This window comes from Lonchura striata, unplaced genomic scaffold (genome assembly GCF_046129695.1).
Source record: "Lonchura striata isolate bLonStr1 unplaced genomic scaffold, bLonStr1.mat Scaffold_187, whole genome shotgun sequence".
Classification (NCBI taxonomy): Eukaryota; Metazoa; Chordata; class Aves; order Passeriformes; family Estrildidae; genus Lonchura; species Lonchura striata.
The window spans coordinates 115,021-129,178 of record NW_027461120.1 but is presented as its reverse complement, the minus strand read 5'-3'; the positions used below and the strand labels follow the sequence as shown (position 1 = coordinate 129,178).

General features: G+C 40.7%; 2 long non-coding RNA genes across 6 annotated transcripts in view; both read right to left on the bottom strand.

The window, feature by feature from the left end:
* The window catches only part of LOC144248584 (uncharacterized), a 107,914-nt gene that overhangs the window by 69,541 nt on the left and 24,215 nt on the right, over positions 1–14,158 (bottom strand). The gene's annotated exons all lie outside the window — the stretch shown is intronic.
* On the bottom strand, positions 1,426–11,921 carry LOC144248577 (uncharacterized). Of its 3 annotated transcripts, none has more exons than XR_013341858.1 (5): positions 11,622–11,921; positions 4,272–4,335; positions 3,900–3,977; positions 3,180–3,356; positions 1,426–2,725 (listed from the first exon to the last, which is right to left on the bottom strand). It is a non-coding gene; the product is annotated as an uncharacterized LOC144248577 (long non-coding RNA). The 3 variants fall into 3 exon arrangements; XR_013341859.1 differs by having other exon boundaries at positions 3,279–3,356; positions 11,622–11,920; XR_013341857.1 differs by having other exon boundaries at positions 1,426–3,356; positions 11,622–11,919.

Here is a 14,158-nt window from a genome sequence, read left to right as displayed (position 1 = left end):
TTTTGGACACATTCTGGCCTCAGAGTGGTCTGACAAAACATCCGTCAACGTGGATCTTTAATAAAGGCAGCTGGTACCTATGCTTGCAACAGACTTTCGTGTGTTATTTCCTCGGTCTCTGTTCTAATACATTTTGATATTAAAAGTGTTTAAACAAGATTTAACCTGAGCTCTGCACCCTGCCGTGCTCCAAGCCCTGAGGAAGAGCTGGACATCCTCACACTCGCCCAAGCTGAGGCAGCTCTCACGTAGGGACAGAGCTGCTGCAGCATTTAACAACACTTAGAAATCACCCCTGCCTTGAGGGCGTCCAGAGCTGGGAGAAAGCCCTTCCCACCACCCTCTTGGATTTCCCTCCCTGCCCCTGGCTTTGCTTCCAGCTTGGGAAGGTTTGTCCTGGGGCCATTTCAGCAGCACGAAGGGCTTTTCCAACCTCAGGGGTTCCACGGGAGCCCAGTGACTGACCCAGCTGCGCACCCAGGCACACGGATCGATTATCCTGCCGTGAGCCAGAGCACTCCAGGGCATCCTTGGAACAGCTGCGGAGAGCGGGAAAAAGACACAGCTGCAGCACCGATCCCGCTCCCTGCTTTCCCAGAGGGGCAGGAACACCATTTCCTCCCGAGCCTGAGAGCTCCCAGGGAAATCCCTGTTAGGGTGGCACTGAAGGTGCCACATTTCTGGCACCCTTGCCCTAGAACCACGGCCCAGCAGATTTCTGTGGGAGCGGGGATTGTTGCTGCAGCTCAGAAGCTGCACATCCCTAAAGCATTTCCTTAGGGACACGAAGCTCCCCGCGCGCATGTTGTAGTCCAGTTTGTAATTTCAGCGTCTTTCAAGAGAGTTTAAATAGCAATGAGGCGACTCGGTGCCAGCACAGCATTAGCTACGGGACATCGGGAGACTCACCAGACGACATTCTCGGCAGAGCCTCCATTCTCAGCGCTCCAGCTGCAGCGTTCGCATCTCTCACGGACTCCGAGCTCCGTTTCCAGGGCTCCCATCGGGAAACCGGCGGCCGCTCCCAGATGCAAATGCCCAGGGCACCGCCGATCCCAGCCCCTGCTCCCTCTCCCCCCCGGACCCCCCTTCCTCCAGCCTTTACCCCTTTTAGAGCCACGGCCCCGCCCAGGACACAAACGGAGGCTCCCAGGTGCCTCCTGAGACCCAAATCATTCCAGGGGCATCAGGAAATCAAGAGAAATAAACTTTGTAGCCATGATTTCATGTGTTTTGACTCTTCACATGGATAGTCTTAAGCCGTACTTTGTCATCATTTGGTCAGCTCATGAGGTTTTTTAGTTTTTAAAATTGTGTTTTCTCGAGGCAGAGAAACTGCAACTATCTATCTTTGAGTAGAGGAGCACATACAAAATGTCAGGGTGAAAGATTACTCATACCAGTGTGAAAAAAAACGCTAATCGCTTGGTTTTTAAAATTTTAAAAGTTTAATAATAATAAAATGGCTATAAAAATAATAATATCATTAGAGTACTAAAGCTTAGAGTTAGGACAATTACAAGACAATAAAAAAAGTAAAGAATTACGGACGTCCGGATGTTCTCGGACATTAAGCTACGAAAAGCATGACTTGTGAATAAAGGAATCACCCTTAAACTAATATACTTGTTGCATATTTATATATCCTTTATGGTTATGAATGCATTCTATTTTAAACAAGAAACTCTGTTTGTTGTATGTTAATTGTTTCCTTTAATCCCTTGGTGTCTTCGAGTAAGGCCTGAAGAAATTAGCTTCTTCTGATAAGAAGCCATAAATTCCTCTCCTTTGGAAGATTTAGGTGTTCTTTGAAGTAAGTATCTCATTCCTAAAAAAAAAACTTCCCCACCTACATAGTCTCTATTTTAACATTATGTTAGAACCTAAAACTGTATTTAACACACTACTTAAGCAAATGAACACAGCATAACTTTCTAACATTACACTTATAATATTCATTATAGCCTTTGAGAAAAGCCAATCATAAAATATGCATTTTTCACACCAGCAAGGACAAGGAGGTATTGAAGGAGACTGTTGAAGGAGAGGTAAAGTCTTAAATGCTAAAACTGAAGACAGAGCATCACTAAGTCAAATAAAAGATTTGTCTATTTGCTTTTAAACTGATACAAAGCAAGACAAAGTAAATTATTATAACTACTTCAAATCTAGTTGAAAATGTGCTGAGGTGTGCATTAAGACAAAGGTGGAAGTTTACAAGTTACAAATGCTTAAGACACTTCTTGCTAGGGATAGATAGCATTGCATCCATTCCTGAAAGATTTGCATCTCAAAAAGATATGGCATATGAATTCTTAAATTAGACCAACAATGACATGCACCCAAAAAAGAAAAACATTCTCTCTTCTCCCTTTCTTTTCTGCTTTCTTGTCATAGAGTGTGACTAAGGAGAAACGAAAAGAATCCATGAGTGACAGAGCTGATTCCAATCAATCCTCCCCGATGGAGTGATCAAAGGCCAACTGTAGTGGACCAAACAGGGCTTTCCCCTTGGAAGTGTATTCCATCCCGTCGAGATCAGCACAAACACAAGGGATGAAACCGACTTCCCACGGCTGCCATCCAAGCTATGACACTGTAACTCAGTACCACCTGCACATTTTTTTGCTTGAATCCTTAAAGTAATGATTCTCTCCATCTCCATCCCTTAAAATCCAATTCTGTCAGCTTTTCAGTGTTCAAAAATGAACTAGTTAAGATAGCACTGAGGAAAGAAAGAACACAATAAGCATATTTTATTGTGTAAGTAAGTAGATTTGAGATGGAATTACTAAAAGGTAAGCATACATGGACCCCCCCCCCACACACACAGTTGTCTTTTTGCAGTTGCACTTAAGGATTGTACTTCAAATATGGTTACACAGATATCTTCCCCCCCTCCACATTGACTGCCTCTTAATATTAGAACCGAATCTGCCACAAAATTACATGAAATAAAACAGTGAGAAACATACTTGAGAATGACTGTTGTTTACAAAACAGGTAATTTATAGTATACAATTACTGATAAGGTAGAACAAGAGTTCAAAAACTGGACTGCTTTACAAAGCACTTCTTCAAACATCAATTTTGGATTATTGCTGGAAGGTACTAAATGGTCTGTTATAGACTAATTTACAGACATTCATAGAATAGTGAAAAACGCATGCTTTAGAAACCTGGGACATTTCATGCCTTTGTGCTAGCAGAACATGAAGTGATTGGCATTTTTCAATGTAGGTTAGCAGCATTTAGAGTTTTTATTCTGGTGTACTAACTGATTCTACGTATTTTTTCTCTTTTTTTTCAGGTGATTTTTCATCTTCAGGTTTAGTCCATGGAGGGCTGTGAAACTTCTGTAAAGGTAAAAACATGGTGTATAGAATACATATATACATAAACAGAAATAAAAAAGTCTGTTAAAATTCCATGGCAATGGAATTGTCCCTAGAAAAGGGTCCTGATCTCTAAGAAAGCATCATTAACAACCTTCACAGTGCAAAACCATACAAGTCTGATGCTACATACAGCTTCATATCACTGCATATTTTATGTATATATGTATGAAAACAACCACATAGGTATTTAATATTTAATTATTTTGGATAACTCTCCTTACTCCTGCTTCCAGGGCTATACACATCACACTGTCAAATTAAGTAATTTGACTACTAATTCATTTGACTACCAGCTTTCCAAATATTTCATAGTTTGCAAGTTGTTACCAGCCAGAAATCATTTTGAACAGGTCAATTGCAATCAGACACAGACAAAGTCTGAATTAAGTAGTCTTCTCTTTTGAGACAGAACTTGGTGAAGAATGTGTAAGTATACTTTAAGTAACTGAATCTCATGAGACTTTTTAGTAAAACCCCACAAATTACTCTGGAAGAGAATACCTGAAAGCTTGTCTCTGTTTCTGCTGCTTCCAAACGAGATGTTGAATCATTACGATTCCCCAGACATGTCTTGGCAACCTGTCAATAGAAATGTCAGAGATAACTACTTCATATTTTTTCCAAAAATATTCCGTTAAAAAAAAAAAAAAAAAAAAAAAACCCAAAAAAAAAACCACCAAAAAAAAACCAAAATACCAAAAAAACCCCAACAACAACAGCAAAAAACCAACCCAATTTGGGTCTTCTTTTAAGCCTACTTAATGAAATGGAACTAAGTTTTCATAGCTAAACTTATCCCAGACTCCCATCATCCCTGTAACAGTCTTCAACAATACAGTCTTGTGACAGCGAGTTTAACAACTTCATACTTACCCAGCTTTTTTTCTTCGTGTTTAAATCTCATCACCAATAGTGAAGTTTACTTCTACAGGTGGTCCTAGGGAACAGAAAATTAATTACAAGTGCCTTTTATGGGTGAGGAAATAGTAACAAACAGTAGAAAATCAGCATTAGTTAGAACTTCTCTATTACTATTCTCTTGGCTATACTCTGGATCTCTTAGGTATAATAATCCCTGAATAGGAATATAAAGTCACTGAATGGAGAAGTCAGGTGACTCTCAAGGCAGAAAATCTTGCTGCATTACTTCCTGTCATTTTATTCAAGAAATAATGTCATATTCTTTGCCAATATGTTTTTTAATATCTGGGAAAGCAGAGTTGCACAGCATAAATAAAATTAATTACAAAGTGGATTTTTGAACTAAGGAGATCTTCAGGTATGAAACCAGAGATTTGCTCAACACTGGAAATTCTACTGTATTTAAATCCAAGTCCCTTCAGGAGTAGGATTAAGGATGCAATAAGAAAAGGAACTGAAAGATTAAATGCAGTCAAATATTCATAATACTTGGTCATTGCTCTAAAATGAGTTCACATTGGAATTTCTCTACTTGTTTTGCTATTAAAAGTGACACATTTAAATGGAGTGAAAACTACAAGGTTTTTTTAAAGTTTTGAGTCAGCAAGACTCTTTCCAGTGTAACAGTGGGAGGGGTTTAGTCATGTTTAAGCTACTGAAGGCAGCCTCTGAGATGATGCAGATGGATTTGATGTGGGGAACTCTTTCTCATATTTTCCCACTCTAGACAGTAGAAATAAAAATTGGATTCATGTAGGGAATAATCAAGGCAGTATTGATTAAAATAAAGTCTATTGATAAAGCACCTACTCCTTTTATGACAAAAAATCAAACATCAAACAAACACGTGGTTTATGTCTTAGATAAAGACTAAAAAGTCAGATGACAGGGTAGCAATTTTTCGTAGTCTTGAAATACTTCAAAACCTTATACGTGTGGTCCTGTCAAAACTTCCATTTAAATTATTTACTCTTAATTTAGATTTAAAAAAAAATATTCCAAGCTGAATTATCCTCAGAAAAAATGAAGATTTAGGTGACTTCTAGGTGTGTGGCTTGAGGACAAAAGATACTCTAGGTCCAACAATCAATAGTATTGCAAAATGTGTAATAAAGAGGATAGAAATAATGCTAATTAAATATGATAATTTACATAGCCAGAATTTTCTCTGACTGTACCTACTAGAACATGAAATCAGGTGACCTATTTCACCAACATCATTTATAGGAGATAGGAAGCAAAAACTATTAATTGCATTAGTAAAGCTAAAGGTCAACTTCTTAAGACATATGCAAAGGAAAAAGAAAAAAACAACCCCGGTCTGCTTTAGAGAAAAGAAAAGTGAACAATAAAACAATGCTGTATGAGTGAGTAGTCTTGCAGTGTCTTCATAGGCCAGACAACAAAGGCTATCTTGATAGGAAAAGAGCAATAAAGATTAAGTCTGTACTATTTCACATTTGTTCACTCAGAGATCTTCTCCTTTTAGTAGCACACCATATGGATCACTGTTGGAGAAAGACAGGGACTTTTTCCTAAGGATGTCTTTATGATGTTAAAGCATAACATATTCATTATTGACTCCTTATCACTGTGAAACATTGTATATCATTACCAAATAAATTACAGCTTGAAAACAACAACAGTTCAATAGCCAGGACTGTAACCAGCTCCTGTGGACGAGGTGCAAACACACACACACACAGAGGGCTGGGTTTAACAGAACATAAACTGAATCCCACACACATATGACCTCAGGCATATATATATATAAATACATACATATACATACACCCCCACCTGTGTGTATTTATGTGTTTTTATATGTCTATATCTACATGCATATATAAACACATAAATATGCAAACACGCATAACACATATATCTTTGTGTCCCTCAGCTAAAGATCAGTGACAGAATATAAACTCAATGAACTAGAATACCTTCCACACCCTTAGGTGACAAAGGAAGCAAAATATTAAACTTCGGCTATTGTTGTTAGTTCCCTCTATGCCAAATAGTGGATTGTTTTGTATGTTTGTCCGTCAGATTTCCTCCCATGAGAGGTACAATCATTACCAATGGACAGAATGAGAGCTCGACATGGCAGAAACTATCAAAAAGCAAAAACTATTTGCTGTGTTGCTTTCCTCAGCTTAGCATGCAGCCCAATTAACAAATTATCTGTGTGTGAAATTATGGCTATAAAATCTGCATATTGATTGGTCACGTACACAAAATTTGGGAAGTTATGGTATTCAATTGTCCTAGTAAACAGCACTGCAAAGCTGGAGAGCTTCACAGCTGGATGTATAAATGACAAAGGTGGATAAACAAAGGGTGCATCTTTATTACTGTGAGAACCCCGGCCTTGCTCTGGGGTCTCATGTGGTGGTGAAATTCCTCCTCCCACCCGTGCTTCCAAAGAAAAACTCCGCAGGCTTTAGCTGTTCGGTCTCAAGGCAGTTTATCGCTAGTTATCTAACAGATTATGTTCTTGGACTGCGGCTGTTTGATCAGCGGCCTGGGTAGAGGCACACACACCCCCTGACATCCTCTCGATCTGCTGCCTTCTTCGTCTCCCTCTCCGCCCAGGGCTGCTGCTATCTTTTATAAGATATATTACGTATAACACGTTTATAATTATTCCCCAATACCTACTACCTACGTTGCCAAGTGTTTTTCTACTCTAAACCAATCTGTGAGTGCCAACATCACCAAGAACATGGAGGTAAGGAAAAAGAAGGAGGAAGAACAGGATCAGCCCACTTTCCTCCATCTTAGAACTTCTGACCCCCATGTACATGCGTTAAAACCCCCCTGTACAATACTAAAAAAATTTCCCCTCTACTTTGTAACTACTTTTACTATACTATCTAACCTTTTGTGATTGCTTGTTCCACCTCCAAAGTTGGCAATTCATTCCATGGCTCAAACTCAAAATCACAGCTGTTTTTCAGCTGTCTGCCAGGGTCTAGAATGCCTCTGACCAAGGCCTGGAACCTCTAAAAATGTCTGAGAGACATTTTGAGTTCCCACATATTAGAAAAATTTTAACACGCCAGTCAGAACTCAGCATGTCCAGTGGCTATTGAATCATGCAACTTTACCTGCGAACAGCTGAACCATGTAAATATAAGTATTTTCTACGGCATCAACTCAGCAAATCAGAACTGGCTTTATGGTCAAAAAAACCATAACAATTTAAGGTCAAATAATCAATTCACAAGTGAACAGGAAATCAAGTTTAAATAAGTGGTATTATAACAGTTTTTGCAGTTAGAAAATCATTCTGCTGCTCCTAAAGAGCATCATCCAGATTTAGTTGACCAGACATTGGAGTTTCAGTGTTCCTGTGCATCACTGCTCCTCTTGGCTTCATAGGGCACAAAAAGCAGATAGGGAGGTTGTTTGTAAAGCACGATGGGGGAGAAAGTACTGGGTTAATTCTGAAGAAAAGAAACCAGATACAGGAGAAAAGAATGGTGCGGTTAGATCAACTGACAAACTAGTTATCTTAGTTGTCAGGTTAGGTTCACAGTTTACTCAAAGACACGTCTTATCAGATTTGCTCATGAATTTGTTACAGATCTGTACTGGGAGCTGCTTTAATCACTGTTTAGAAGAAAGATACAGAACAAGAAGTATGTGAAATGTGCATATACCTTCTCAGAAGACACCTCTGCAGTTTTTCATACGCTTTTCCTGTTTTAGATCAGTGTGCTAAGGGGATGGTTAAACTCAGATGATGTAACTTCTTATGACCTTCCTCTTCCTAGTCCTCATTTACAGAATCAAATTTCCTTTAAGGATTTTATTGGCTTGAAATTTCATTATAAAAATGGTTATTTTTTTCTCTTATTACACCCTTTGGAAAACAATTGGAGAGTGCAATTTGATCAAAGCTCTGAAACAGATTTAAGAAAATAAAGCAAAATGCTGTAGTTGCTTAGAAACGTATACAATTTTGGCTCCAATACAGAATACCCTTTGTCGTTGAATGATTAATGAACATAGAGTGTTTTTTTATTGCAGGAAATTAAGGCAGTAAATAAAAAGCACTACCACTTCTATTTATCAGAGAAGATTCTGTAAGGACAAAGCAAAAAATCTAATAAGAGAACAAAGAATAATTTTATAAGTTCTTTGATGTTGTAGCAATACCAAGCAGGTAGTTAAAAATGAGATGTTATATGCATAAGAATTCTCTGACACGAAAAGGCAATTAAGTAAATTATGGTGTAAAAGCCATAATCCCAAAAGCTTTTGGGAAGACAGAAAAGGGAAGGAATACAGGGGGAAAAGCTCTGCAGAACTCTGGTTCTGCACAGAGACTTTCAGGAGTCAGACATAAGAAAGCATCTCCGGATAAGGCTAAGAAAAAGTAGTACTGACAAGATGCCTCTAATAAAGTACAAATAATAAAAAGAATGGAAACTTTTACAATACCAAAGGTAATTTGGAGGGGGGGTTTTGATGAATTTCAGATGCTGTATCACAGGATATTCTACCTACTTCTGGCTATTGCTGGTCCTATGCCAAATTTCATTACAGATAAATATCAGCAGCGTCTAATTTCCAGATTTGCTACTCTGTATCCCATTTGCCAATAACTTTTCATTTTTTGTATTTCAGTATTTGTTCTAATGTAAATGACACTAATTACTCTGAACAGGCATAAGCCCCATAAATACAAAATTGCAGAAAGATCACAAATTTAAGATAGAGATGCTTAGCCATACAGACTTAAAAATACCAGTTGGAACCAGCAACTAACCATTTTGCTTTATTTTTTGCCTCAGTATCTATAAGGTTGCATGTTCTTCTCTAGTTAGTCTTCACTACCTTAATTCTTTCTAAATAGAAATCACATTTTATTTATCAGAGACACAATAAGAGGACCTTTGTGAAGTTCTGAGAAAGGATTACTGAAATAATAGGTTTCTAAGCAATGCAGTTTCTAGTACATCTTCACAAATATTACTTTGAAATGCTGCATTACAACCTTAACCATCCAGCCTTAATCTTCCTTCATTTGAATGCAAGAAGCTGTAAAAACTTCAGAAAAAATGACACAGTCAAGTAATGAAAAAAACAATTAAAACTCTTCCTAAGTGTTGCATTTTCTCCAAGTGATAGTGTTCACAGGTACAAATGGCAGCTTTGACTTACCAAAGAATTAGGATCCTTTGGGTATAAATTCCTTCCGGTACTTTCAGAACTTAAAGTGGTATTTCTAATGCCACTATATGTAGGCTAATTGTAGAAAGAAGATTTTTATTTCAGTTCTCAAAGCTAATAATTTGAATTCCTTGTGCCTTTCGTCTCTCTAGGTTAATGTGAGATGATGATGATGATGATGAAGAAAAGGTTGCTAACCAATGTCATCACCTGCACTATTTTTATGGCCTGTTAAGATGGACAGGGTGTCTGTCTGCTGATGGACTAAACAGTTAAAAATACAAGCTGTTAGAAGGACAAAAAACAACCACCTAAATAAGTAAACCACCATCTCAATAACTAAAACCTTGATTTTATGGAAAGGTGAATCTTTTAGGTGTCTTTGATTGCAATACTTGATGCAGAAATTAAATACTGGTTTGACTTTTGAAATATATTACCAGTTATTTTCTTTCCCTTTCTCTTTTAATGTATTCACTTCTGTATAAAAGAGCTGTTTAAAATGTTTGATACAAGTATTTAGCCTAAGAGGAAGAAAAAGAGGAGAGAGTGAGGAGGAGAGCGTAAGAGGAAGAAAAAGAGGAGAGAGTGAGGAGGAGAGCGTAAGAGGAAGAGTAAGAGGAGAGAGGGAGGAGGAGAGCGTAAGAGGAAGAAAAAGAGGAGAGAGTGAGAAGAAAGAGGAGAGAGTGAGAAGAAAGAGGAGAGAGTGAGAAGAAAAACTGAGAAGAAAAGGAAGAGGAGAGAGTGAGAAGAAGAAAGACTGAGAAGAAAAGGAAGAGGAGAGAGTGAGAAGAAGAAAGACTGAGAAGAAAAGGAAGAGGAGAGAGTGAGAAGAAGAAAGACTGAGAAGAAAAGGAAGAGGAGAGAGTAAGAAGAAAACAAAGCAAGAAAAAGAAGAGTCAGAGATAAAAAGAAAAACCAAAAAAGTCAGATTAGAAAGAGAAAGGCAGAGAAAGAGGAAAGAAAGGTGGGGTAAAGAGAAAAAGAGTGAAAGACAATCAGAAAAGGAAGCACTTGAAATGAAAGAGAAAAGCAAATAGAGAGACAAGAAAAAGAAGAAATAGAGCTGAAAACCTACAGGAAAACAAATGGAGAGACTGAACACAAGGTAGGGTTCAAGAGAGAAAGAAATAGAGAGTTAGACAAAAAAGTTAAAGTTGGACAGAAAAGGAAAAAGGGTCAGAGACAAAGACAATGATAGCAAGTGTTAGAAAGACAAAGGCTGACAAAGAGAAAAAAAAGAAGAAAACATAGTGAAACCTAGATTGAAAGAGACAAAGAGACATGGGGAAATACATGTAGAGGAATGGAAGAAAATAGACAGGGTGAGAAGGAAATAGGGTTAGAGAAACATAGAGATGTCTTAGAAATGGAAACAAAGGAAAACACAGCCAGAGACAAAGAGTTACACATGGAAGGATAAAGTGAGGAATAGACTAAAGAGGAAAGTAAGAGGCAAAGGGAGAAAAAGGGTGAGAATGATACGACTCAACCACACCAAAGAAAGACAGGAGATGAATGGTGGGCAGGACAGAGGGTAAGAGGCATCATTATTAGGGCTGATTAATCTTTATTCCCTTAATTTAAACTTCAGCAATACACAGGGAAACAATGCATACAAATGCAAGTACAGAGACAAATACAACAAAGAATACATCATACCTAGGCACACAAGTACAAGTCCAATTTACATACAGCAAAATACATCAAAATACAGGAACAACTGCAAAGACAGAACAATATAATGTATTACAAGGAAAATACATATTGACACAATATAACCGTGTCTCCATTTCAGAAAAGTCCACAACACTTTTATTGTTATGACGCACCCGGAACAAAAACGGCGCAAAACGCTCCGCCGACGTGCACGCCCCCTTCGCGTTACGCACAAACTCACATTCACGGCAACTCGCTCCAGAGACTCCCAAAAAATCCTCCTGCCTGATGAAAACCCCCCCTGAAAGGCAAAGGCCATACACACAAGGTTGGAACTGCTCCACACACACACACACACACACACACAGCTGCAGACACAAGCACACACAAACTCTCACAGACAGACACAGACAGTCACACTCTCACACATTCTTCTGCTGACACGCTGGCTGCCACCCTTACGTGAAACGCTGCACTGAAGAATATGCTTAAACGCTTCTTCTGACCGCAGGACCTCCATGTCAAATGGTAGATTCCAGGAAATTCTGTAGGGACCCGGGGACCTACGAGACAAGGGGAGGCGGTCAGTGACTGACTATCTGAGAGCTAGGAGCTATACCAACTCTGGGCCCATCAGTGTTGTACCCCAAACCCCGTAGAGAACAGATGAACGGCAAAGCTTTATAACTGCTCTACCTGAGCGTGACTACGTGCCCGGGCAAGGCAGCTCCGATCACAATTGCCACAACAGAGGTGCATACAACATAAGCCATCGTAGGTACATACAGTATAAGCACAAACAACATAAGGCAACGTAGGTACATACAGTATAAGCACAAACAATATAAGACAACATAGGTAGGCGCAACATACACACATACAATAGAAGCCGACACAGGTAGGTGCAACATAAGTGCATACAATGTAAGCCGACAGAGATACAAGATACAAGAAAACCCGCCCCCAGGACTGGGACTCTCTGCCACTGATTGGAGTTGTCAGCATCTGAAAGGAAGTTAGGACTAGTGTCAAACGGCTGCAGGACAACTTAGCATCACCAAACATGTTATGTCAATCTCCCCATACAATCTAGAGCCCAACTACACCCTGCAAATGACAAATTTCAAGTCCCCAGGACTTGTGCTATTACAGGCTATGCAGCAGGGCAGAGCAGTTGTGGGACAAATACGTGCAGACACCCGTGACACAGGACAGGGAGAGAGAGCTTTTGAGGAGAAGAAAGGACCGAGAGACCCAAAGAACAGAGTGCACCAGAGACAAGTGACAGGACACACACCAGAACTGCTCTGCCCTGAGCACCTCAGCACTGTGATCAAAACAGACACTTTCCCTTTAGCTGGCCTAAGGGGACACTTCTTGCACATCCCTGCCCCCAAACCTGATCCTAAAGGCCCTCCCAGCACCCCGCTTTCACCCCCTCTGCGGGCCTTAGCCCTCCACTTATCTCTCTGGCATCTGGGGATGAGAATCCACGTCGCCTGGCAATGGAGGCTGCCTCGCCTGCGGGGAATGTCCTATGGTCACCGGGCTGTGGTCCCGTGCTCAGCTACAATCGAGAACACCAAACATCACTGCATGATCTTAGCTGCACAATGGACAAAACCCAGCAATCCTGCTACTCACCATTCTCCTGAGAACGCTCGGGCCGCACACTTTGGCCAGGCTCAGAGGCTGCCACCGTCATCGCAGGGTCTGCCTGGGTTAAGAAGAGACAAAGAGACTCGGCATTGCTGAAACACGAGTGGACCTTGGCTCCCCCTCCCTACCTCGGCGACTCACCGCAACTCCTCAGCCATTGCCAAAGGCAACTCTGATGCAATCTTGAAATACAAAATTTCAAGGCTTCATCACAGAGTCCTGCAATACTTCCTGAGAGCTCACAAGCACAGGAAATCCAGGCCATCAGCTGTTGGTGACAGGGGCTTGGCATACTCTGAGTGGATTCCCTAAAGCACACAAACAACAATGGATGCTTACAATTACACCAAAACCTGAAACCTGAGCAAGAACAACTGCTTCTGTCCACTGCTCACCTGGCACACAGGGCCTTGACTGCTGCTACCTGCCTGGACCTCCTAAAAATAAAGGCAAAGAACACTGCTGTAACACAGTCACCCTTTAGGCTTCCCCTGCAAATGCAAACAATGACTGACCTGATCATGGCAACACCCTCACCCCAGGACTGGGGCTCTCTGCCACTGACCTGAACTGTCTGCATCTGAAAGGAAGTTAGGACTAGTGTCAAACTGCTGCAGGACAACTTAACAGCACCAAACATGTTATGTCAATCTCCCCATACAATCTAGAGCCCAACTACACCCTGGAAATGACAAATTTCAAGTCCCCAGGACTTGTGCTATTACAGGCTATGCAGCAGGGCAGAGCAGTTGTGGGACAAATACGTGCAGACACCCGTGACACAGGACAGGCAGAGAGAGCTTTTGAGGAGAAGAAAGGACCGAGAGACCCAAAGAACACAGAGTGCACCAGAGACAAGTGACAGGACACACACCAGAACTGCTCTGCCCTGAGCACCTCAGCACTGTGATCAAAACAGACACTTTCCCTTTAGCTGGCCTTAGGAGACACTTCTTGGACATCCCCATCTCCAAAACTGACTCAAATACCCCTCCTGGGGAGTCCCAACCTGGCACCTCTCTTCCATCCCCTCTGTGGGTTGTAGCTCTCCACTTATCTTGCACATATCTGGGGATGCAAATCCCCATCAGGGGCAGAACGAGGCCTCGTGCCTGTCTGGGAAGTTCCAGTTGTCACCAGGCTGTTATTTCTTGCTCTGCCAAGAGAAAGAAAACCAAACGTCAGTGCACCACCTTAACAGCACATGGGCCAGAACCTGACAATTCTGCTACTCACCGTCTCCCAAGAAGTCTTGGGCCACACACCTCAGGCGCGCTTGGATTCTGACACCGTCATCTCAAGGCACACCTAGGTTAAGGGCAGACAAGGTGACATGGCAT